Here is a 16,744-nt window from a genome sequence, read left to right as displayed (position 1 = left end):
CTGTTAGAACTTGTCTACTTCTAACTACTGGTTCATAAATGAATAAGTTTTAAAATGGAATGCATCAACAGAACGGTGTTGGCAGTATAAAATTATCTACAGCACCTAGTATTCCCAGGTGGTCTCCCATCCAAGTACTAACCAGGCCCAACACTGCTTAGCTTCCAAGATCAGATGAGATTCGGCGTATCCAGTGTGGTGTGGCTGTAGAAGAGCTTTATGGTTTCTGTTAGTACTTTTCTACTTCTAACTACTGGTTCATAAATGAATAAGTTTGAAAATGGAATGCATCAACAGAACGGTGTTGGTAGTATAAAAATTTCTACAGCACCTTGTATTCCCAGGTGGTCTCCCATCCAAGTACTAACCAGGCCCAACACTGCTTAGCTTACTAGATCAGATGAGATTGGGCGTATCCAGTGTGGTGTGGCTATAGATGAGCTTTGTGGTTTCTGTTAGAACTTTTCTACTTCTAACTACTGGTTCATAAATGAATACGTTTGAAAATGGAATGCATCAACAGAACGGTGTTGGCAGTATAAAATTATCTATAGCACCTATGTATTCCCAGGTGGTCTCCCATCCAAGTACTAACCAGGCCCAACACTGCTTAGCTTTTAAGATCAGATGAGATTGGGCATATCCAGTGTGGTGTGGCTGTAGAAGAGCTTTATGGTTTCTGTTAGTACTTTTCTACTTCTAACTACTGGTTCATAAATGAATACGTTTGAAAATGGAATGCATCAACAGAACGGTGTTGGTAGTATAAAAATATCTACAGCACCTTGTATTCCCAGGTGGTCTCCCATCCAAGTACTAACCAGGCCCAACACTGCTTAGCTTCCAAGATCAGATGAGATTGGGCGTATCCAGTGTGGTGTTGCTGTAGATGAACTGTCTGGTTTCTGTTAGAACTTTTCTACTTCTAACTACTGGTTCATAAATGAATACGTTTTAAAATGGAATGCATCAACAGAACGGTGTTTGCAGTATAAAATTATCTACAGCACCTTGTATTCCCAGGTGGTCTCCCATCCAAGTACTAACCAGGCCCAACACTGCTTAGCTTCCAAGATCAGATGAGATTGGGCGTATCCAGTGTGGTGTGGCTGTAGATGAACTTTGTGGTTTCTGAAGGAACTTTTCTACTTCTAACTACTGGTTCATAAATGAATACGTTTTAAAATGGAATGCATCAACAGAACGGTGTTGGCAGTATAAAAATATCTACAGCACCTTGTATTCCCAGGTGGTCTCCCATCCAAGTACTAACCAGGCTCAACACTGCTTAGCTTCCAAGATCAGATGAGCTTGGGCGTATCCATTGTGGTGTGGCTATAGATGAACTTTGTGGTTTCTGTTAGAACTTTTCTACTTCTAACTACTGGTTCATAAATGAATACGTTTTAAAATGGAATGCATCAACAGAACGGTGTTGGCAGTATAAAATTATCTACAGCACCTTGTATTCCCAGGTGGACTCCCATCCAAGTACTAACCAGGCCCAACACTGCTTAGCTTCCAAGATCAGATGAGATTCGGCGTACCCAGTGTGGTGTGGCTGTAGATGAGCTTTGTGATTTCTGTTAGAACTTTTCTACTTCTAACTACTGGTTCATAAATGAATACGTTTGAAAATGGAATGCATCAACAGAACGGTGTTGGCAGTATAAAAATATCTACAGCACCTTGTATTCCCAGGTGGTCTCCCATCCAAGTACTAACAAGGCCCAACACTGCTTAGCTTCCAAGATCAGATGAGATTCGGCGTACCCAGTGTGGTGTGGCTGTAGATGAGCTTTGTGGTTTCTGTTAGAACTTTTCTACTACTAACTACTGGTTCATAAATGAATACGTTTGAAAATGGAATGCATCAACAGAACGGTGTTGGCAGTATAAAAATATCTACAGCACCTTGTATTCCCAGGTGGTCTCCCATCCAAGTACTAACCAGGCCCAACACTGCTTAGTTTCCAAGATCAGATGAGATTGGGCGTATCCAATGTGGTGTGGCTGTAGATGAACTTTGTGGTTTCTGTTAGAACTTTTCTACTTCTAACTACTGGTTCATAAATGAATACGTTTTAAAATGGAATGCATCAACAGAACGGTGTTGGCAGTATAAAATTATCTACAGCACCTTGTATTCCCTGGTGGACTCCCATCCAAGTACTAACCAGGCCCAACACTGCTTAGCTTCCAAGATCAGATGAGATTGGGCATATCCAGTGTGGTGCTGCTGTAGATGAACTTTCTGGTTTCTGTTAGAACTTTTCTACTTCTAACTACTGGTTCATAAATGAATACGTTTTAAAATGGAATGCATCAACAGAACGGTGTTGGCAGTATAAAATTATCTATAGCACCTTGTATTCCCAGGTGGTCTCCCATCCAAGTACTAACCAGGCCCAACACTGCTTAGCTTCCAAGATGAGATGAGATTGGGCATATCCAGTGTGGTGTGGCTGTAGAAGAGCTTTATGGTTTCTGTTAGTACTTTTCTACTTCTAACTACTGGTTCATAAATGAATACGTTTGAAAATGGAATGCATCAACAGAACGGTGTTGGTAGTATAAAAATATCTACAGCACCTTGTATTCCCAGGTGGTCTCCCACCCAAGTACTAACCAGGCCCAACACTGCTTAGCTTCCAAGATCAGATGAGATTGGGCGTATCCAGTGTGGTGTGGCTGTAGATAAGCTTTATGGTTTCTGTTAGAACTTTTCTACTTCTAACTACTGGTTCATAAATGAATACGTTTTAAAATGGAATGCATCAACAGAACGGTGTTGGTAGTATAAAAATATCTACAGCACCTTGTATTCCCAGGTGGTCTCCCATCCAAGTACTAACCAGACCCAACACTGCTTAGCTTCCAAGATCAGATGAGATTGGGCATATCCAGAGTGGTGTGGCTGTAGATGAGCTTTGTGGTTTCTGTTAGAACTTTTCTACTTCTAACTACTGGTTCATAAATGAATACGTTTGAAAATGGAATGCATCAACAGAACGGTGTTGGTAGTATAAAAATATCTACAGCACCTTGTATTCCCAGGTGGTCTCCCATCCAAGTACTAACCAGGCCCAACACTGCTTAGCTTCCAAGATCAGATGAGATTGGGCGTATCCAGTGTGGTGTGGCTGTAGATGAGCTTTGTGGTTTCTGTTAGAACTTTTATACTTCTAACTACTGGTTCATAAATGAATACGTTTGAAAATGGAATGCATCAACAGAACGGTGTTGGCAGTATAAAAGTATCTACAGCACCTTGTATTCCCAGGTGGTCTCCCATCCAAGTACTAACCAGGGCCAACACTGCTTAGCTTCCAAGATCAGATGAGATTGGGCGTATCCAGTGTGGTGTGGCTGTAGATGAACTTTGTGGTTTCTGAAGGAACTTTTCTACTTCTAACTACTGGTTCATAAATGAATACGTTTTAAAATGGAATGCATCAACAGAACGGTGTTGGCAGTATAAAATTATCTACAGCACCTTGTATTCCCAGGTGGACTCCCATCCAAGTACTAATCAGGCCCAACACTGCTTAGCTTCCAAGGTCAGATGAGATTGGGCGTATCCAATGTGGTGTGGCTGTAGATGAGTTTTGTGGTTTCTGTTAGAACTTTTCTACTTCTAACTACTGGTTCATAAATGAATACGTTTGAAAATGGAATGCATCAACAGAACGGTGTTGGCAGTATAAAAATATCTACAGCACCTTGTATTCCCAGGTGGTCTCCCATCCAAGTACTAACCAGACCCAACACTGCTTAGCTTCCAATATCAGATGAGATTGGGTGTATCCAGTGTGGTGTGGCTTTAGATGAGCTTTGTGGTTTCTGTTAGAACTTTTCTACTACTAACTACTGGTTCATAAATGAATACGTTTGAAAATGGAATGCATCAACAGAACGGTGTTGGCAGTATAAAAATATCTACAGCACCTTGTATTCCCAGGTAGTCTCCCATCCAAGTACTAACCAGGCCCAACACTGCTTAGCTTCCAAGATCAGATGAGATTGGGCGTATCCAATATGGTGTGGCTGTAGATGAACTTTGTGGTTTCTGTTAGAACTTTTCTACTTCTAACTACTGGTTCATAAATGAATACGTTTTAAAATGGAATGCATCAACAGAACGGTGTTGGCAGTATAAAATTATCTACAGCACCTTGTATTCCCAGGTGGACTCCCATCCAAGTACTAACCAGGCCCAACACTGCTTAGCTTCCAAGATCAGATGAGATTGGGCATATCCAGTGTGGTGTGGCTGTAGAAGAGCTTTATGGTTTCTGTTAGAACTTTTCTACTTCCAACTACTGGTTCATAAATGAATACGTTTGAAAATGGAATGCATCAACAGAACGGTGTTTGTAGTATAAAAATATCTACTGCACCTTGTATTCCCAGGTGGTCTCCCATCCAAGTACTAACCAGGCCCAACACTGCTTAGCTTCCAAGATCAGATGAGATTGGGCATATCCAGTGTGGTGCTGCTGTAGATGAAATTTCTGGTTTCTGTTAGAACTTTTCTACTTCTAACTACTGGTTCATAAATGAATACGTTTGAAAATGGAATGCATCAACAGAACGGTGTTGGCATTATAAAAATATCTACAGCACCTTGTATTACTAGGTGGTCTCCCATCCAAGTACTAACCAGGCCCAACACTGCTTAGCTTCCAAGATCAGATGAGATTGGGCGTATCCAGTGTGGTGTGGCTGTAGATGAGCTTTGTGGTTTCTGTTAGAACTTTTCTACTTCTAACTACTGGTTCATAAATGAATACGTTTGAAAATGGAATGCATCAACAGAACGGTGTTGGCAGTATAAAAATATCTACAGCACCTTGTATTCCCAGGTGGTCTCCCATCCAAGTACTAACCAGGCCCAACACTGCTTAGCTTCCAAGATCAGATGAGATTGGGCGTATCCAGTGTGGTGTGGCTGTAGATGAGCTTTGTGGTTTCTGTTAGAACTTTTATACTTCTAACTACTGGTTCATAAATGAATACGTTTGAAAATGGAATGCATCAACAGAACGGTGTTGGCAGTATAAAAGTATCTACAGCACCTTGTATTCCCAGGTGGTCTCCCATCCAAGTACTAACCAGGCCCAACACTGCTTAGCTTCCAAGATCAGATGAGATTGGGCGTATCCAGTGTGGTGTGGCTGTAGATGAACTTTGTGGTTTCTGAAGGAACTTTTCTACTTCTAACTACTGGTTCATAAATGAATACGTTTTAAAATGGAATGCATCAACAGAACGGTGTTGGCAGTATAAAATTATCTACAGCACCTTGTATTCCCAGGTGGACTCCCATCCAAGTACTAATCAGGCCCAACACTGCTTAGCTTCCAAGGTCAGATGAGATTGGGCGTATCCAATGTGGTGTGGCTGTAGATGAGTTTTGTGGTTTCTGTTAGAACTTTTCTACTTCTAACTACTGGTTCATAAATGAATACGTTTGAAAATGGAATGCATCAACAGAACGGTGTTGGCAGTATAAAAATATCTACAGCACCTTGTATTCCCAGGTGGTCTCCCATCCAAGTACTAACCAGACCCAACACTGCTTAGCTTCCAATATCAGATGAGATTGGGTGTATCCAGTGTGGTGTGGCTTTAGATGAGCTTTGTGGTTTCTGTTAGAACTTTTCTACTACTAACTACTGGTTCATAAATGAATACGTTTGAAAATGGAATGCATCAACAGAACGGTGTTGGCAGTATAAAAATATCTACAGCACCTTGTATTCCCAGGTAGTCTCCCATCCAAGTACTAACCAGGCCCAACACTGCTTAGCTTCCAAGATCAGATGAGATTGGGCGTATCCAATATGGTGTGGCTGTAGATGAACTTTGTGGTTTCTGTTAGAACTTTTCTACTTCTAACTACTGGTTCATAAATGAATACGTTTTAAAATGGAATGCATCAACAGAACGGTGTTGGCAGTATAAAATTATCTACAGCACCTTGTATTCCCAGGTGGACTCCCATCCAAGTACTAACCAGGCCCAACACTGCTTAGCTTCCAAGATCAGATGAGATTGGGCATATCCAGTGTGGTGTGGCTGTAGAAGAGCTTTATGGTTTCTGTTAGAACTTTTCTACTTCCAACTACTGGTTCATAAATGAATACGTTTGAAAATGGAATGCATCAACAGAACGGTGTTTGTAGTATAAAAATATCTACTGCACCTTGTATTCCCAGGTGGTCTCCCATCCAAGTACTAACCAGGCCCAACACTGCTTAGCTTCCAAGATCAGATGAGATTGGGCATATCCAGTGTGGTGCTGCTGTAGATGAAATTTCTGGTTTCTGTTAGAACTTTTCTACTTCTAACTACTGGTTCATAAATGAATACGTTTGAAAATGGAATGCATCAACAGAACGGTGTTGGCATTATAAAAATATCTACAGCACCTTGTATTACTAGGTGGTCTCCCATCCAAGTACTAACCAGGCCCAACACTGCTTAGCTTCCAAGATCAGATGAGATTGGGCGTATCCAGTGTGGTGTGGCTGTAGATGAGCTTTGTGGTTTCTGTTAGAACTTTTCTACTTCTAACTACTGGTTCATAAATGAATACGTTTGAAAATGGAATGCATCAACAGAACGGTGTTGGCAGTATAAAAATATCTACAGCACCTTGTATTCCCAGGTGGTCTCCCATCCAAGTACTAACCAGGCCCAACACTGCTTAGCTTCCAAGATCAGATGAGATTGGGCGTATCCAGTGTGGTGTGGCTGTAGATGAGCTTTGTGGTTTCTGTTAGAACTTTTATACTTCTAACTACTGGTTCATAAATGAATACGTTTGAAAATGGAATGCATCAACAGAACGGTGTTGGCAGTATAAAAGTATCTACAGCACCTTGTATTCCCAGGTGGTCTCCCATCCAAGTACTAACCAGGCCCAACACTGCTTAGCTTCCAAGATCAGATGAGATTGGGCGTATCCAGTGTGGTGTGGCTGTAGATGAACTTTGTGGTTTCTGAAGGAACTTTTCTACTTCTAACTACTGGTTCATAAATGAATACGTTTTAAAATGGAATGCATCAACAGAACGGTGTTGGCAGTATAAAATTATCTACAGCACCTTGTATTCCCAGGTGGACTCCCATCCAAGTACTAATCAGGCCCAACACTGCTTAGCTTCCAAGGTCAGATGAGATTGGGCGTATCCAATGTGGTGTGGCTGTAGATGAGTTTTGTGGTTTCTGTTAGAACTTTTCTACTTCTAACTACTGGTTCATAAATGAATACGTTTGAAAATGGAATGCATCAACAGAACGGTGTTGGCAGTATAAAAATATCTACAGCACCTTGTATTCCCAGGTGGTCTCCCATCCAAGTACTAACCAGACCCAACACTGCTTAGCTTCCAATATCAGATGAGATTGGGTGTATCCAGTGTGGTGTGGCTTTAGATGAGCTTTGTGGTTTCTGTTAGAACTTTTCTACTACTAACTACTGGTTCATAAATGAATACGTTTGAAAATGGAATGCATCAACAGAACGGTGTTGGCAGTATAAAAATATCTACAGCACCTTGTATTCCCAGGTAGTCTCCCATCCAAGTACTAACCAGGCCCAACACTGCTTAGCTTCCAAGATCAGATGAGATTGGGCGTATCCAATATGGTGTGGCTGTAGATGAACTTTGTGGTTTCTGTTAGAACTTTTCTACTTCTAACTACTGGTTCATAAATGAATACGTTTTAAAATGGAATGCATCAACAGAACGGTGTTGGCAGTATAAAATTATCTACAGCACCTTGTATTCCCAGGTGGACTCCCATCCAAGTACTAACCAGGCCCAACACTGCTTAGCTTCCAAGATCAGATGAGATTGGGCATATCCAGTGTGGTGTGGCTGTAGAAGAGCTTTATGGTTTCTGTTAGAACTTTTCTACTTCCAACTACTGGTTCATAAATGAATACGTTTGAAAATGGAATGCATCAACAGAACGGTGTTTGTAGTATAAAAATATCTACTGCACCTTGTATTCCCAGGTGGTCTCCCATCCAAGTACTAACCAGGCCCAACACTGCTTAGCTTCCAAGATCAGATGAGATTGGGCATATCCAGTGTGGTGCTGCTGTAGATGAAATTTCTGGTTTCTGTTAGAACTTTTCTACTTCTAACTACTGGTTCATAAATGAATACGTTTGAAAATGGAATGCATCAACAGAACGGTGTTGGCATTATAAAAATATCTACAGCACCTTGTATTACTAGGTGGTCTCCCATCCAAGTACTAACCAGGCCCAACACTGCTTAGCTTCCAAGATCAGATGAGATTGGGCGTATCCAGTGTGGTGTGGCTGTAGATGAGCTTTGTGGTTTCTGTTAGAACTTTTCTACTTCTAACTACTGGTTCATAAATGAATACGTTTGAAAATGGAATGCATCAACAGAACGGTGTTGGCAGTATAAAAATATCTACAGCACCTTGTATTCCCAGGTGGTCTCCCATCCAAGTACTAACCAGGCCCAACACTGCTTAGCTTCCAAGATCAGATGAGATTGGGCGTACCCAGTGTGGTGTGGCTGTAGATGAGCTTTGTGGTTTCTGTTAGAACTTTTCTACTACTAACTACTGGTTCATAAATGAATACGTTTGAAAATGGAATGCATCAACAGAACGGTGTTGGCAGTATAAAAATATCTACAGCACCTTGTATTCCCAGGTGGTCTCCCATCCAAGTACTAACCAGGCCCAACACTGCTTAGCTTCCAAGATCAGATGAGATTGGGCGTATCCAATGTGGTGTGGCTGTAGATAAACTTTGTGGTTTCTGTTAGAACTTTTCTACTTCTAACTACTGGTTCACAAATGAATACGTTTTAAAATGGAATGCATCAACAGAACGGTGTTGGCAGTATAAAAATATCTACAGCACCTTGTATTCCCAGGTGGTCTCCCATCCAAGTACTAACCAGGCCCAACACTGCTTAGCTTCCAAGATCAGATGAGATTGGGCATATCCAGTGTGGTGTGGCTGTAGAAGAGCGTTATGGTTTCTGTTAGTACTTTTCTACTTCTAACTACTGGTTCATAAATGAATAAGTTTGAAAATGGAATGCATCAACAGAACGGTGTTGGTAGTATAAAAATATCTACAGCACCTTGTATTCCCAGGTGGTCTCCCATCCAAGTACTAACCAGGCCCAACACTGCTTAGCTTCCAAGATCAGACAAGATTGGGCGTATCCAGTGTGGTGTGGCTGTAGATAAGCTTTATGGTTTCTGTTAGAACTTTTCTACTTCTAACTACTGGTTCATAAATGAATACGTTTTAAAATGGAATGCATCAACAGAACGGTGTTGGTAGTATAAAAATAGCTACAGCACCTTGTATTCCCAGGTGGTCTCCCATCCAAGTACTAACCAGGCCCAACACTGCTTAGCTTCCAAGATCAGATGAGATTGAGCGTATCCAGTGTGGTTTGTCTGTAAATGAGCTTTGAGGTTTCTGCTAGAACTTTTCTACTTCTAGCTACTGGTACATAAATGAATAAGTTTGAAAATAGAATGCATCAACAGAACGGTGTTGGCAGTATAAAAATACCTACAGCACCTTTTATTCCCAGGTGGCCTCCCATCCAAGGACTAACCATGCCCAACACTGCTTAGCTTCTAAGATCAGATGAGATTGGGAGTATCCAGTGTGGTGTGGCTGTAGATGAGCTTCATGGTTTCTTTTAGAACTTTTCTACTTCTAACTACTGGTACATAAATGAATAAGTTTGAAAATGGAAAGCATAAATAGAACGGTGTTGGCAGTATAAAAATACCTACAGCAGCTTGCATTCCCAGGTGGTCCCCCATTCAAGTAATAACTAATCCCTAAACTGCTTTGCTTCCAAGATTAGATGAGATTGGGCGTATCCAGTGTGGTGTGGCTGTGGATGAGTTTCGTGGTTTCTGTTAGAACTTTTCTACTTCTAACTACTGGTACATAAATGAATAAAATTGAAAATGGAATGCATCAACAGAACGGTGTTGGCAGTATAAAAGTACCTACAGCACCTTGTATTCCCATTGGGTCTCCCTTCCAAGTACTAACCAGGCCCAACACTGCTTAGCTTCCAAGATCAGATGAGATTTAGCGTATCCAGTGTAGTTTGTCTGTAAATGAGCTTTGAGGTTTCTGCTAGAACTTTTCTACTTCTAGCTACTGGTACATAAATGAATAAGTTTGAAAATAGAATGCATCAACAGAACGGTGTTGGCAGTATAAAAATACCTACAGCACCTTTTATTCCCAGGTGGTCTCCCATACAAGTGCTAACCAGGCCCAACACTGCTTAGCTTCCAAGAGCAGATAAGATTGGGCATATCCAGTGTGGTGTAGCAGTAGATGAGCTTTACTGTTTCTGTTAGATCTTTTCTACTTCTGACTACTGGTACATAAATGAATAAAATTTTAAATGGAATGCATAAACAGAACGGTGTTGGCAGTATAAAAATACCTACAGCAGCTTGCATTCCCAGGTGGTCCCCCATTCAAGTAATAACCAATCCCTAGACTGCTTAGCTTCCAAGATTAGATGAGATTGGGCGTATCCAGTGTGGTGTGGCTGTAGATGAGTTTCGTGGTTTCTGTTAGAACTTTTCTACTTCTAACTACTGGTACATAAATGAATAAAATTGAAAATGGAATGCATCAACAGAACGGTGTTGGCAGTATAAAAATACCAACAGCAGCTTGCATTCCCAGGTGGTCTCCCATCCAAGTACTAACCAGGCCCTACACTGCTTAGCTTTAAAGACCAGATGAGATTTGGAGTATACAGTGTGGTGCTGCTGTAGATGAGCTTTGTTGTTTCTGTTAGAGCTTTTCTACTTCTAACCACTGGTACATAAATTAATAAGTTTGAAAATGGAATGCATCAACAGAACGGTGTTGGCAGTATAAAAATACCTACAGCACCTTTTATTCCCAGGTGGTCTCCCATACAAGTGCTAACCAGGCCCAACACTGATTAGCTTCCAAGCTCAGATACGATTGTACATATCCAGTGTGGTGTGGCTACAGACGAGCTTTTTGGTTTCGGTTAGATCTTTTCTTCTTCTAACTACTGGTATATAAATGAATAAGTTTAAAAATGGAATGCATCAACAGAACGGTGTTGGCAGTATAAAAATACCTACAGCACCTTGTATTCCCAGGTGGTCTCCCATCCAAGTACTAACCAGGTCCAACACTGTTTAGCTACCAAGAGCAGATAAGATTGGGCGTATCCAGTGTGGTGTGGCTGTAGATGAGCTTTGTGGTTTCTGTTAGAGCTTTTCTACTTCTAACTACTGGTACATAAATGAATAAAATTGTAAATGGAATGCATCAACAGTACGGTGTTGGCAGTATAAAAATACCTACAGCAGCTTGCATTCCCAGGTGGTCTCCCATCCAAGTACTAACCAGGCCCAACACTGCTAAGCTTCCAAGATCAGATGAGATTGGGTGTATCCAGTGTGGTTTCGCTGTAGATGAGCTTTGTGGTTTCTGCTAGAACTTTTCAACTTCTAACAACTGGTACATAAATGAATAAATTTGAAAATGGAATGCATCAACAGAACGGTGTTGGCAGTATAAAAATACCTACAGCACCTTGTATTCCCAGGTGGCCTCCCATCCAAGTACTAACAAGGCCCAACACTGCTTAGCTTCCAAGATCAGATGAGATTGGGAGTATCCAGTGTGGTGTGGCTGTAGATGAGCATTGTGGTTTTCGTTAGAACTTTTCTACTTCTAACTACTGGTACATAAATGAATACGTTTGAAAATGGAATGCATCAACAGAACGGTGTTGGGAGTCTAAAAATTCCTACAGCACCTTGTATTCCCAGGTGGTCTCCCATCCAAGTACTAACCAGGCCCATCACTGCTTAGTTCACAAGATCAGATGAGATTGGGCGTATCCAGTGTGGTGTGGCTGTACATTAGCTTTGTGGTTTCTGTTAGAACTTTTCTACTTCTAACTACTGGTACATAAATGAATAAGTTTGAAAATGGAATGCATCAACAGAACGGTGTTGGCAGTATAAAAATACCTACAGCACCTTGTATTCCCAGGTGGTCTCCCATCCAAGTACTAACCAGGTCCAACACTGTTTAGTACCCAAGACCAGATGAGATTTGTCGTATTCAGTGTGGTGTGGATATAGATGAGCTTTTTGGTTTCTGTTAGAGCTTTTCTAATTCTAACTACTGGTACATAAATGAATAAGTTTGAAAATGGAATGCATCAACAGAACGGTGTTGGCAGTATAAAAATACCTACAGCACCTTTTATTCCCAGGTGGTCTCCCATACAAGTGCTAACCAGGCCCAACACTGCTTAGCTTCCAAGCTCAGATGCGATTGTAAATATCCAGTGTGGTGTGGCTACAGACGAGCTTTTTGGTTTCGGTTAGAGCTTTTCTTCTTCTAACTACTGGTATATAAATGAATACGTTTAAAAATGGAATGAATCAACAAAACGGTGTTAGCAGTATAAAAATACCTACAGCACCTTGTATTCCCAGGTGGTCTCCCATCCAAGTACTAACCAGGTCCAACACTGTTTAGCTACCAAGAGCAGATAAGATTGGGCATATCCAGTGTGGTGTGGCTGTAGATGAGCTTTGCGGTTTCTGTTAGAGCTTTTCTACTTCTAACACCTGGTACATAAATGAATAAAATTGAAAATGGAATGCATCAACAGTACGGTGTTGGCAGTATAAAAATACCTACAGCAGCTTGCATTCTCAGGTGGTCTCCCATCCAAGTACTAACCAGGCCCAACACTGTTTAGCTACCAAGAGCAGATAACAATGGGTGTATCCAGTGTGGTGTGGCTGTTGATGAGCTTTGTGGTTTCTGTTAGAACTTTTCTACTTCTAACTACTGGTACATAAATTAATAAGTTTGAAAATGGAATACATCAACAGAATGGTGTTGGCAGTATAAAAATACCTACAGCACCTTGTATTCCCAGGTGGTCTCCCATCCAAGTACTAACCAGGTCCAACACTGTTTATCTACCAAGAGCAGATACAATTGGGCGTATCCAGTGTGGTGTGGCTGTAGATGAGCTTTGTGGTTTCTGTTAGAGCTTTTCTACTTCTTACAACTGGTACATAAATGAATAAAATTGAAAATGGAATGCATCAACAGTACGGTGTTGGCAGTATAAAAATACCTACAACAGCTTGCTTTCCCAGGTGGTCTCCCATCCAAGTACTAACCAGGCCCAACAATGCTTAGCTTCCAAGATCAGATGAGATTGAACATATCCAGTGTGGTATTGCTACAGATGAGCTTTTTAGTTTCTGTTAGAGCTTTTCTACTTCTAACTACTGGTATATAAATGAATAAGTTTGAAAATGGAATGCATCAACAGAACGGTGTTGGCAGTATAAAAATACATACAGCAGCTTGTATTCCCAGGTGGTCTCCCATCCTAGTACTAACTAGAACCAACACTGCTTAGCTTCCAAAATCAGAGGAGATTGGGTGTATCCAGTGTTGTGTGGCTGTAGATGAGCTTTGTAGTTTCTGTTAGAACTTTTCTACTTCTAGCTGCTGGTACATAAATGAATAAGTTTGATAATGGAATGCATCAACAGAACGGTGTTGGCAGTATAAAAATACCTACAACACCTTGTATTCCCAGGTGGTCTCCCATCCAAGTACTAACCAGGCCCAACACTGCTTAGCTTCCAAGATCAGAAGAGATAGGGCATATCCAGTGTGGTGCGGCTGTAGATGAGCTTTGCCGTTTCTGCTAGAACTTTTCTACTTCTAGCTACTGGTACATAAATTACTAAGTTTGATAATGGAATGCATCAACAGAACGGTGTTGGCAGTATAAAAATACCTACAACACCTTGTATTCCCAGGTGGTCTCCCATCCAAGTACTAACCAGGCCCAACACTGCTTAGCTTCCAAGATCAGAAGAGATAGGGCGTATCCAGTGTGGTGTGGCTGTAGATGAGCTTCATGGTTTCTTTTAGAACTTTTCTACTTCTAACTACTGGTACATAAATGAATAAGTTTGAAAATGGAATGCATAAATAGAACGGTGTTGGCAGTATAAAAATACCTACAGCAGCTTGCATTCCCAGGTGGTCCCCCATTCAAGTAATAACTAATCCCTAGACTGCTTAGCTTCCAAGATTAGATGAGATTGGGCGTATCCAGTGTGGTGTGGCTGTGGATGAGTTTCGTGGTTTCTGTTAGAACTTTTCTACTTCTAACTACTGGTACATAAATGAATAAAATTGAAAATGGAATGCATCAGCATAACGGTGTTGGCAGTATAAAAATACCTACAGCACCTTGTATTCCCAGGTGGTCTCCCATCCAAGTACTAACCAGGCACAACACTGCTTAGCTTCCAAGATCAGATAAGAATGGGCGTATCCAGTGTGGTGTGGCTGTTGAAGAGCTTTGTGGTTTCTGTTAGAACTTTTCTACTTCTATCTACTGGTACATAAATGAATAAGTTTAAAAATGGAATGCATCAACAGAACGGTGTTGGCAGTATAAAAGTACCTACAGCACCTTGTATTCCCATTGGGTCTCCCTTCCAAGTACTAACCAGGCCCAACACTGCTTAGCTTCCAAGATCAGATGAGATTGAGCGTATCCAGTATGGTTTGTCTGTAAATGAGCTTTGAGGTTTCTGCTAGAACTTTTCTACTTCTAGCTACTGGTACATAAATGAATAAGTTTGAAAATAGAATGCATCAACAGAACGGTGTTGGCAGTATAAAAATACCTACAGCGCCTTGTATTCCCAGGTGGCCTCCCATCCAAGTGCTAACCAGGCCCAACACTGCTTAGCTTCCAAGATCAGATGAGATTGGGTGTATCCAGTGTGGGGTCGCTGTAGATGAGCTTTGTGGTTTCTGCTAGAACTTTTCTACTTCTAACAACTGGTACATAAATGAATAAATTTGAAAATGGAATGCATCAACAGAACGGTGTTGGCAGTATAAAAATACCTACAGCACCTTGTATTCCCAGGTGGTCTCCCATCCAAGTACTAACCAGGTCCAACACTGCTTAGCTTCCAATAGCAGATAAGATTTGGCATATCCAGTGTGGTGTAGCTGTAGATGAGCTTTACTGTTTCTGTTAGATCTTTTCTACTTCTGACTACTGGTACATAAATGAATAAAATTTTAAATGGAATGCATAAACAGAACGGTGTTGGCAGTATAAAAATACCTACAGCAGCTTGCATTCCCAGGTGGTCCCCCATTCAAGTAATAACCAATCCCTAGACTGCTTAGCTTCCAAGATCAGATGAGATTGAGCGTATCCAGTATGGTTTGTCTGTAAATGAGCTTTGAGGTTTCTGCTAGAACTTTTCTACTTCTAACTACTGGTACATAAATGAATAAAATTGAAAATGGAATGCATCAACAGAACAGTGTTGGCAGTATAAAAATACCAACAGCAGCTTGCATTCCCAGGTGGTCTCCCATCCAAGTACTAACCAGGCCCTACACTGCTTAGCTTTAAAGACCACATGAGATTTGGAGTATACAGTGTGGTGTGGCTGTAGATGAGCTTTGTTGTTTCTGTTAGAGCTTTTCTACTTCTAACCACTGGTACATAAATTAATAAGTTTGAAAATGGAATGCATCAACAGAACGGTGTTGGCAGTATAAAAATACCTACAGCACCTTTTTTTCCCTGGTGGTCTCCCATACAAGTGCTAACCAGGCCCAACACTGATTAGCTTCCAAGCTCAGATGCGATTGTACATATCCAGTGTGGTGTGGCTACAGACGAGCTTTTTGGTTTCGGTTAGAGCTTTTCTTCTTCTAACTACTGGTATATAAATGAATAAGTTTAAAAATGGAATGCATCAACAAAACGGTGTTAGCAGTATAAAAATACATACAGCACCTTGTATTCCCAGGTGGTCTCCCATCCAAGTACTAACCAGGTCCAACACTGTTTAGCTACCAAGAGCAGATAAGATTGGGCGTATCCAGTGTGGTGTGGCTGTAGATGAGCTTTGCGGTTTCTGTTAGAGCTTTTCTACATCTAACTACTGGTACATAAATGAATAAAATTGAAAATGGAATGCATCAACAGTACGGTGTTGGCAGTATAAAAATACCTACAGCAGCTTGCATTCCCAGGTGGTCTCCCATCCAAGTACTAACCAGGCCCAACACTGCTAAGCTTCCAAGATCAGATGAGATTGGGTGTATCCAGTGTGGTTTCGCTGTAGATGAGCTTTGTGGTTTCTGCTAGAACTTTTCAACTTCTAACAACTGGTACATAAATGAATAAATTTGAAAATGGAATGCATCAACAGAACGGTGTTGGCAGTATAAAAATACCTACAACACCTTGTATTCCCAGGTGGCCTCCCATCCAAGTACTAACCAGGCCCAACACTGCTTAGCTTCCAAGATCAGATGAGATTGGGAGTATCCAGTGTGGTGTGGCTGTAGATGAGCATTGTGGTTTTCGTTAGAACTTTTCTACTTCTAACTACTGGTACATAAATGAATAAGTTTGAAAATGGAATGCATCAACAGAACGGTGTTTGGAGTCTAAAAATTCCTACAGCACCTTGTATTCCCAGGTGGTCTCCCATCCAAGTACTAACCAGGCCCATCACTGCTTAGTTCACAAGATCAGATGCGATTGGGCGTATCCAGTGTGGTGTGGCTGTACATTAGCTTTGTGGTTTCTGTTAGAACTTTTCTACT

General features: G+C 41.1%; 31 non-coding genes and 39 pseudogenes across 31 annotated transcripts; all 70 read right to left on the bottom strand.

Annotated features, from left to right (window-relative positions):
* Positions 1-93: 93 nt before the first annotated feature.
* LOC135064599 (5S ribosomal RNA) lies at positions 94-212 on the bottom strand. Its single transcript, XR_010250905.1, has one exon. It is a non-coding gene; the product is annotated as a 5S ribosomal RNA (ribosomal RNA).
* A 107-nt stretch (positions 213-319) lies between these two features.
* LOC134892443 (5S ribosomal RNA) lies at positions 320-438 on the bottom strand (annotated as a pseudogene).
* A 107-nt stretch (positions 439-545) lies between these two features.
* Positions 546-665, bottom strand: LOC134895473 (5S ribosomal RNA; annotated as a pseudogene).
* Positions 666-772: 107 nt separating this feature from the next.
* Positions 773-891, bottom strand: LOC135059588 (5S ribosomal RNA). Its single transcript, XR_010245989.1, has one exon. It is a non-coding gene; the product is annotated as a 5S ribosomal RNA (ribosomal RNA).
* Positions 892-998: 107 nt separating this feature from the next.
* Positions 999-1,117, bottom strand: LOC135060945 (5S ribosomal RNA). The gene has a single exon (XR_010247340.1). It is a non-coding gene; the product is annotated as a 5S ribosomal RNA (ribosomal RNA).
* Positions 1,118-1,224: 107 nt separating this feature from the next.
* On the bottom strand, positions 1,225-1,343 carry LOC134892947 (5S ribosomal RNA; annotated as a pseudogene).
* A 107-nt stretch (positions 1,344-1,450) lies between these two features.
* Positions 1,451-1,569, bottom strand: LOC134887726 (5S ribosomal RNA; annotated as a pseudogene).
* Positions 1,570-1,676: 107 nt separating this feature from the next.
* On the bottom strand, positions 1,677-1,795 carry LOC135063748 (5S ribosomal RNA). Its single transcript, XR_010250071.1, has one exon. It is a non-coding gene; the product is annotated as a 5S ribosomal RNA (ribosomal RNA).
* A 107-nt stretch (positions 1,796-1,902) lies between these two features.
* On the bottom strand, positions 1,903-2,021 carry LOC135068604 (5S ribosomal RNA). The gene has a single exon (XR_010254798.1). It is a non-coding gene; the product is annotated as a 5S ribosomal RNA (ribosomal RNA).
* Positions 2,022-2,128: 107 nt separating this feature from the next.
* On the bottom strand, positions 2,129-2,247 carry LOC134890668 (5S ribosomal RNA; annotated as a pseudogene).
* A 107-nt stretch (positions 2,248-2,354) lies between these two features.
* Positions 2,355-2,473, bottom strand: LOC134894151 (5S ribosomal RNA; annotated as a pseudogene).
* A 107-nt stretch (positions 2,474-2,580) lies between these two features.
* Positions 2,581-2,699, bottom strand: LOC134901045 (5S ribosomal RNA). Its single transcript, XR_010174542.1, has one exon. It is a non-coding gene; the product is annotated as a 5S ribosomal RNA (ribosomal RNA).
* Positions 2,700-2,806: 107 nt separating this feature from the next.
* LOC135070747 (5S ribosomal RNA) lies at positions 2,807-2,925 on the bottom strand. Its single transcript, XR_010256900.1, has one exon. It is a non-coding gene; the product is annotated as a 5S ribosomal RNA (ribosomal RNA).
* A 107-nt stretch (positions 2,926-3,032) lies between these two features.
* LOC135060934 (5S ribosomal RNA) lies at positions 3,033-3,151 on the bottom strand. The gene has a single exon (XR_010247329.1). It is a non-coding gene; the product is annotated as a 5S ribosomal RNA (ribosomal RNA).
* Positions 3,152-3,258: 107 nt separating this feature from the next.
* On the bottom strand, positions 3,259-3,377 carry LOC135063571 (5S ribosomal RNA). The gene has a single exon (XR_010249898.1). It is a non-coding gene; the product is annotated as a 5S ribosomal RNA (ribosomal RNA).
* Positions 3,378-3,484: 107 nt separating this feature from the next.
* On the bottom strand, positions 3,485-3,603 carry LOC135068538 (5S ribosomal RNA). Its single transcript, XR_010254735.1, has one exon. It is a non-coding gene; the product is annotated as a 5S ribosomal RNA (ribosomal RNA).
* A 107-nt stretch (positions 3,604-3,710) lies between these two features.
* LOC134890033 (5S ribosomal RNA) lies at positions 3,711-3,829 on the bottom strand (annotated as a pseudogene).
* Positions 3,830-3,936: 107 nt separating this feature from the next.
* Positions 3,937-4,055, bottom strand: LOC135070193 (5S ribosomal RNA). The gene has a single exon (XR_010256365.1). It is a non-coding gene; the product is annotated as a 5S ribosomal RNA (ribosomal RNA).
* Positions 4,056-4,162: 107 nt separating this feature from the next.
* On the bottom strand, positions 4,163-4,281 carry LOC135069717 (5S ribosomal RNA). The gene has a single exon (XR_010255900.1). It is a non-coding gene; the product is annotated as a 5S ribosomal RNA (ribosomal RNA).
* Positions 4,282-4,388: 107 nt separating this feature from the next.
* Positions 4,389-4,507, bottom strand: LOC134890126 (5S ribosomal RNA; annotated as a pseudogene).
* Positions 4,508-4,614: 107 nt separating this feature from the next.
* On the bottom strand, positions 4,615-4,733 carry LOC134885198 (5S ribosomal RNA). The gene has a single exon (XR_010169319.1). It is a non-coding gene; the product is annotated as a 5S ribosomal RNA (ribosomal RNA).
* Positions 4,734-4,840: 107 nt separating this feature from the next.
* On the bottom strand, positions 4,841-4,959 carry LOC135060923 (5S ribosomal RNA). Its single transcript, XR_010247318.1, has one exon. It is a non-coding gene; the product is annotated as a 5S ribosomal RNA (ribosomal RNA).
* A 107-nt stretch (positions 4,960-5,066) lies between these two features.
* Positions 5,067-5,185, bottom strand: LOC135060911 (5S ribosomal RNA). The gene has a single exon (XR_010247306.1). It is a non-coding gene; the product is annotated as a 5S ribosomal RNA (ribosomal RNA).
* A 107-nt stretch (positions 5,186-5,292) lies between these two features.
* LOC135068537 (5S ribosomal RNA) lies at positions 5,293-5,411 on the bottom strand. Its single transcript, XR_010254734.1, has one exon. It is a non-coding gene; the product is annotated as a 5S ribosomal RNA (ribosomal RNA).
* A 107-nt stretch (positions 5,412-5,518) lies between these two features.
* Positions 5,519-5,637, bottom strand: LOC134890032 (5S ribosomal RNA; annotated as a pseudogene).
* A 107-nt stretch (positions 5,638-5,744) lies between these two features.
* On the bottom strand, positions 5,745-5,863 carry LOC135070192 (5S ribosomal RNA). Its single transcript, XR_010256364.1, has one exon. It is a non-coding gene; the product is annotated as a 5S ribosomal RNA (ribosomal RNA).
* A 107-nt stretch (positions 5,864-5,970) lies between these two features.
* On the bottom strand, positions 5,971-6,089 carry LOC135069716 (5S ribosomal RNA). The gene has a single exon (XR_010255899.1). It is a non-coding gene; the product is annotated as a 5S ribosomal RNA (ribosomal RNA).
* Positions 6,090-6,196: 107 nt separating this feature from the next.
* LOC134890125 (5S ribosomal RNA) lies at positions 6,197-6,315 on the bottom strand (annotated as a pseudogene).
* Positions 6,316-6,422: 107 nt separating this feature from the next.
* Positions 6,423-6,541, bottom strand: LOC134885197 (5S ribosomal RNA). Its single transcript, XR_010169318.1, has one exon. It is a non-coding gene; the product is annotated as a 5S ribosomal RNA (ribosomal RNA).
* A 107-nt stretch (positions 6,542-6,648) lies between these two features.
* LOC135060900 (5S ribosomal RNA) lies at positions 6,649-6,767 on the bottom strand. Its single transcript, XR_010247295.1, has one exon. It is a non-coding gene; the product is annotated as a 5S ribosomal RNA (ribosomal RNA).
* A 107-nt stretch (positions 6,768-6,874) lies between these two features.
* LOC135060887 (5S ribosomal RNA) lies at positions 6,875-6,993 on the bottom strand. The gene has a single exon (XR_010247281.1). It is a non-coding gene; the product is annotated as a 5S ribosomal RNA (ribosomal RNA).
* A 107-nt stretch (positions 6,994-7,100) lies between these two features.
* LOC135068536 (5S ribosomal RNA) lies at positions 7,101-7,219 on the bottom strand. The gene has a single exon (XR_010254733.1). It is a non-coding gene; the product is annotated as a 5S ribosomal RNA (ribosomal RNA).
* A 107-nt stretch (positions 7,220-7,326) lies between these two features.
* Positions 7,327-7,445, bottom strand: LOC134890031 (5S ribosomal RNA; annotated as a pseudogene).
* Positions 7,446-7,552: 107 nt separating this feature from the next.
* On the bottom strand, positions 7,553-7,671 carry LOC135070191 (5S ribosomal RNA). Its single transcript, XR_010256363.1, has one exon. It is a non-coding gene; the product is annotated as a 5S ribosomal RNA (ribosomal RNA).
* A 107-nt stretch (positions 7,672-7,778) lies between these two features.
* LOC135069715 (5S ribosomal RNA) lies at positions 7,779-7,897 on the bottom strand. Its single transcript, XR_010255898.1, has one exon. It is a non-coding gene; the product is annotated as a 5S ribosomal RNA (ribosomal RNA).
* A 107-nt stretch (positions 7,898-8,004) lies between these two features.
* Positions 8,005-8,123, bottom strand: LOC134890124 (5S ribosomal RNA; annotated as a pseudogene).
* A 107-nt stretch (positions 8,124-8,230) lies between these two features.
* Positions 8,231-8,349, bottom strand: LOC134885196 (5S ribosomal RNA). The gene has a single exon (XR_010169317.1). It is a non-coding gene; the product is annotated as a 5S ribosomal RNA (ribosomal RNA).
* Positions 8,350-8,456: 107 nt separating this feature from the next.
* Positions 8,457-8,575, bottom strand: LOC135059417 (5S ribosomal RNA). The gene has a single exon (XR_010245820.1). It is a non-coding gene; the product is annotated as a 5S ribosomal RNA (ribosomal RNA).
* Positions 8,576-8,682: 107 nt separating this feature from the next.
* Positions 8,683-8,801, bottom strand: LOC134902212 (5S ribosomal RNA). The gene has a single exon (XR_010175682.1). It is a non-coding gene; the product is annotated as a 5S ribosomal RNA (ribosomal RNA).
* Positions 8,802-8,908: 107 nt separating this feature from the next.
* Positions 8,909-9,027, bottom strand: LOC135064375 (5S ribosomal RNA). Its single transcript, XR_010250683.1, has one exon. It is a non-coding gene; the product is annotated as a 5S ribosomal RNA (ribosomal RNA).
* A 107-nt stretch (positions 9,028-9,134) lies between these two features.
* LOC135066767 (5S ribosomal RNA) lies at positions 9,135-9,253 on the bottom strand. The gene has a single exon (XR_010253008.1). It is a non-coding gene; the product is annotated as a 5S ribosomal RNA (ribosomal RNA).
* Positions 9,254-9,360: 107 nt separating this feature from the next.
* On the bottom strand, positions 9,361-9,479 carry LOC134889592 (5S ribosomal RNA; annotated as a pseudogene).
* A 107-nt stretch (positions 9,480-9,586) lies between these two features.
* On the bottom strand, positions 9,587-9,705 carry LOC134895880 (5S ribosomal RNA; annotated as a pseudogene).
* A 333-nt stretch (positions 9,706-10,038) lies between these two features.
* LOC134896655 (5S ribosomal RNA) lies at positions 10,039-10,157 on the bottom strand (annotated as a pseudogene).
* A 107-nt stretch (positions 10,158-10,264) lies between these two features.
* On the bottom strand, positions 10,265-10,383 carry LOC134897794 (5S ribosomal RNA; annotated as a pseudogene).
* Positions 10,384-10,490: 107 nt separating this feature from the next.
* Positions 10,491-10,609, bottom strand: LOC134897542 (5S ribosomal RNA; annotated as a pseudogene).
* A 107-nt stretch (positions 10,610-10,716) lies between these two features.
* LOC134896842 (5S ribosomal RNA) lies at positions 10,717-10,835 on the bottom strand (annotated as a pseudogene).
* A 333-nt stretch (positions 10,836-11,168) lies between these two features.
* Positions 11,169-11,287, bottom strand: LOC134893120 (5S ribosomal RNA; annotated as a pseudogene).
* A 107-nt stretch (positions 11,288-11,394) lies between these two features.
* On the bottom strand, positions 11,395-11,513 carry LOC134891540 (5S ribosomal RNA; annotated as a pseudogene).
* Positions 11,514-11,620: 107 nt separating this feature from the next.
* Positions 11,621-11,739, bottom strand: LOC134901090 (5S ribosomal RNA). The gene has a single exon (XR_010174585.1). It is a non-coding gene; the product is annotated as a 5S ribosomal RNA (ribosomal RNA).
* Positions 11,740-11,846: 107 nt separating this feature from the next.
* LOC134896326 (5S ribosomal RNA) lies at positions 11,847-11,965 on the bottom strand (annotated as a pseudogene).
* A 333-nt stretch (positions 11,966-12,298) lies between these two features.
* Positions 12,299-12,417, bottom strand: LOC134898381 (5S ribosomal RNA; annotated as a pseudogene).
* A 107-nt stretch (positions 12,418-12,524) lies between these two features.
* On the bottom strand, positions 12,525-12,643 carry LOC134894390 (5S ribosomal RNA; annotated as a pseudogene).
* Positions 12,644-12,750: 107 nt separating this feature from the next.
* On the bottom strand, positions 12,751-12,869 carry LOC134898498 (5S ribosomal RNA; annotated as a pseudogene).
* A 107-nt stretch (positions 12,870-12,976) lies between these two features.
* LOC134895894 (5S ribosomal RNA) lies at positions 12,977-13,095 on the bottom strand (annotated as a pseudogene).
* Positions 13,096-13,202: 107 nt separating this feature from the next.
* LOC134896856 (5S ribosomal RNA) lies at positions 13,203-13,321 on the bottom strand (annotated as a pseudogene).
* A 107-nt stretch (positions 13,322-13,428) lies between these two features.
* Positions 13,429-13,547, bottom strand: LOC134897012 (5S ribosomal RNA; annotated as a pseudogene).
* Positions 13,548-13,654: 107 nt separating this feature from the next.
* Positions 13,655-13,773, bottom strand: LOC134893124 (5S ribosomal RNA; annotated as a pseudogene).
* Positions 13,774-13,880: 107 nt separating this feature from the next.
* LOC134887871 (5S ribosomal RNA) lies at positions 13,881-13,999 on the bottom strand (annotated as a pseudogene).
* A 107-nt stretch (positions 14,000-14,106) lies between these two features.
* LOC134898351 (5S ribosomal RNA) lies at positions 14,107-14,225 on the bottom strand (annotated as a pseudogene).
* Positions 14,226-14,332: 107 nt separating this feature from the next.
* LOC134895822 (5S ribosomal RNA) lies at positions 14,333-14,451 on the bottom strand (annotated as a pseudogene).
* Positions 14,452-14,558: 107 nt separating this feature from the next.
* On the bottom strand, positions 14,559-14,677 carry LOC134895039 (5S ribosomal RNA; annotated as a pseudogene).
* Positions 14,678-14,784: 107 nt separating this feature from the next.
* LOC134893782 (5S ribosomal RNA) lies at positions 14,785-14,903 on the bottom strand (annotated as a pseudogene).
* A 107-nt stretch (positions 14,904-15,010) lies between these two features.
* On the bottom strand, positions 15,011-15,129 carry LOC134896876 (5S ribosomal RNA; annotated as a pseudogene).
* A 107-nt stretch (positions 15,130-15,236) lies between these two features.
* LOC134898112 (5S ribosomal RNA) lies at positions 15,237-15,355 on the bottom strand (annotated as a pseudogene).
* A 107-nt stretch (positions 15,356-15,462) lies between these two features.
* Positions 15,463-15,581, bottom strand: LOC134896070 (5S ribosomal RNA; annotated as a pseudogene).
* Positions 15,582-15,914: 333 nt separating this feature from the next.
* Positions 15,915-16,033, bottom strand: LOC134894894 (5S ribosomal RNA; annotated as a pseudogene).
* A 107-nt stretch (positions 16,034-16,140) lies between these two features.
* On the bottom strand, positions 16,141-16,259 carry LOC134891539 (5S ribosomal RNA; annotated as a pseudogene).
* Positions 16,260-16,366: 107 nt separating this feature from the next.
* LOC135068444 (5S ribosomal RNA) lies at positions 16,367-16,485 on the bottom strand. Its single transcript, XR_010254645.1, has one exon. It is a non-coding gene; the product is annotated as a 5S ribosomal RNA (ribosomal RNA).
* Positions 16,486-16,592: 107 nt separating this feature from the next.
* Positions 16,593-16,711, bottom strand: LOC134896912 (5S ribosomal RNA; annotated as a pseudogene).
* Positions 16,712-16,744: the final 33 nt, after the last annotated feature.

The sequence above is a fragment of the Pseudophryne corroboree genome, chromosome 3, assembly GCF_028390025.1.
Source record: "Pseudophryne corroboree isolate aPseCor3 chromosome 3, aPseCor3.hap2, whole genome shotgun sequence".
In the NCBI taxonomy this organism is placed as follows: Eukaryota; Metazoa; Chordata; class Amphibia; order Anura; family Myobatrachidae; genus Pseudophryne; species Pseudophryne corroboree.
Note: the sequence above shows the minus strand (reverse complement) of the source record. Positions and strands in the feature narration are given on the sequence as shown.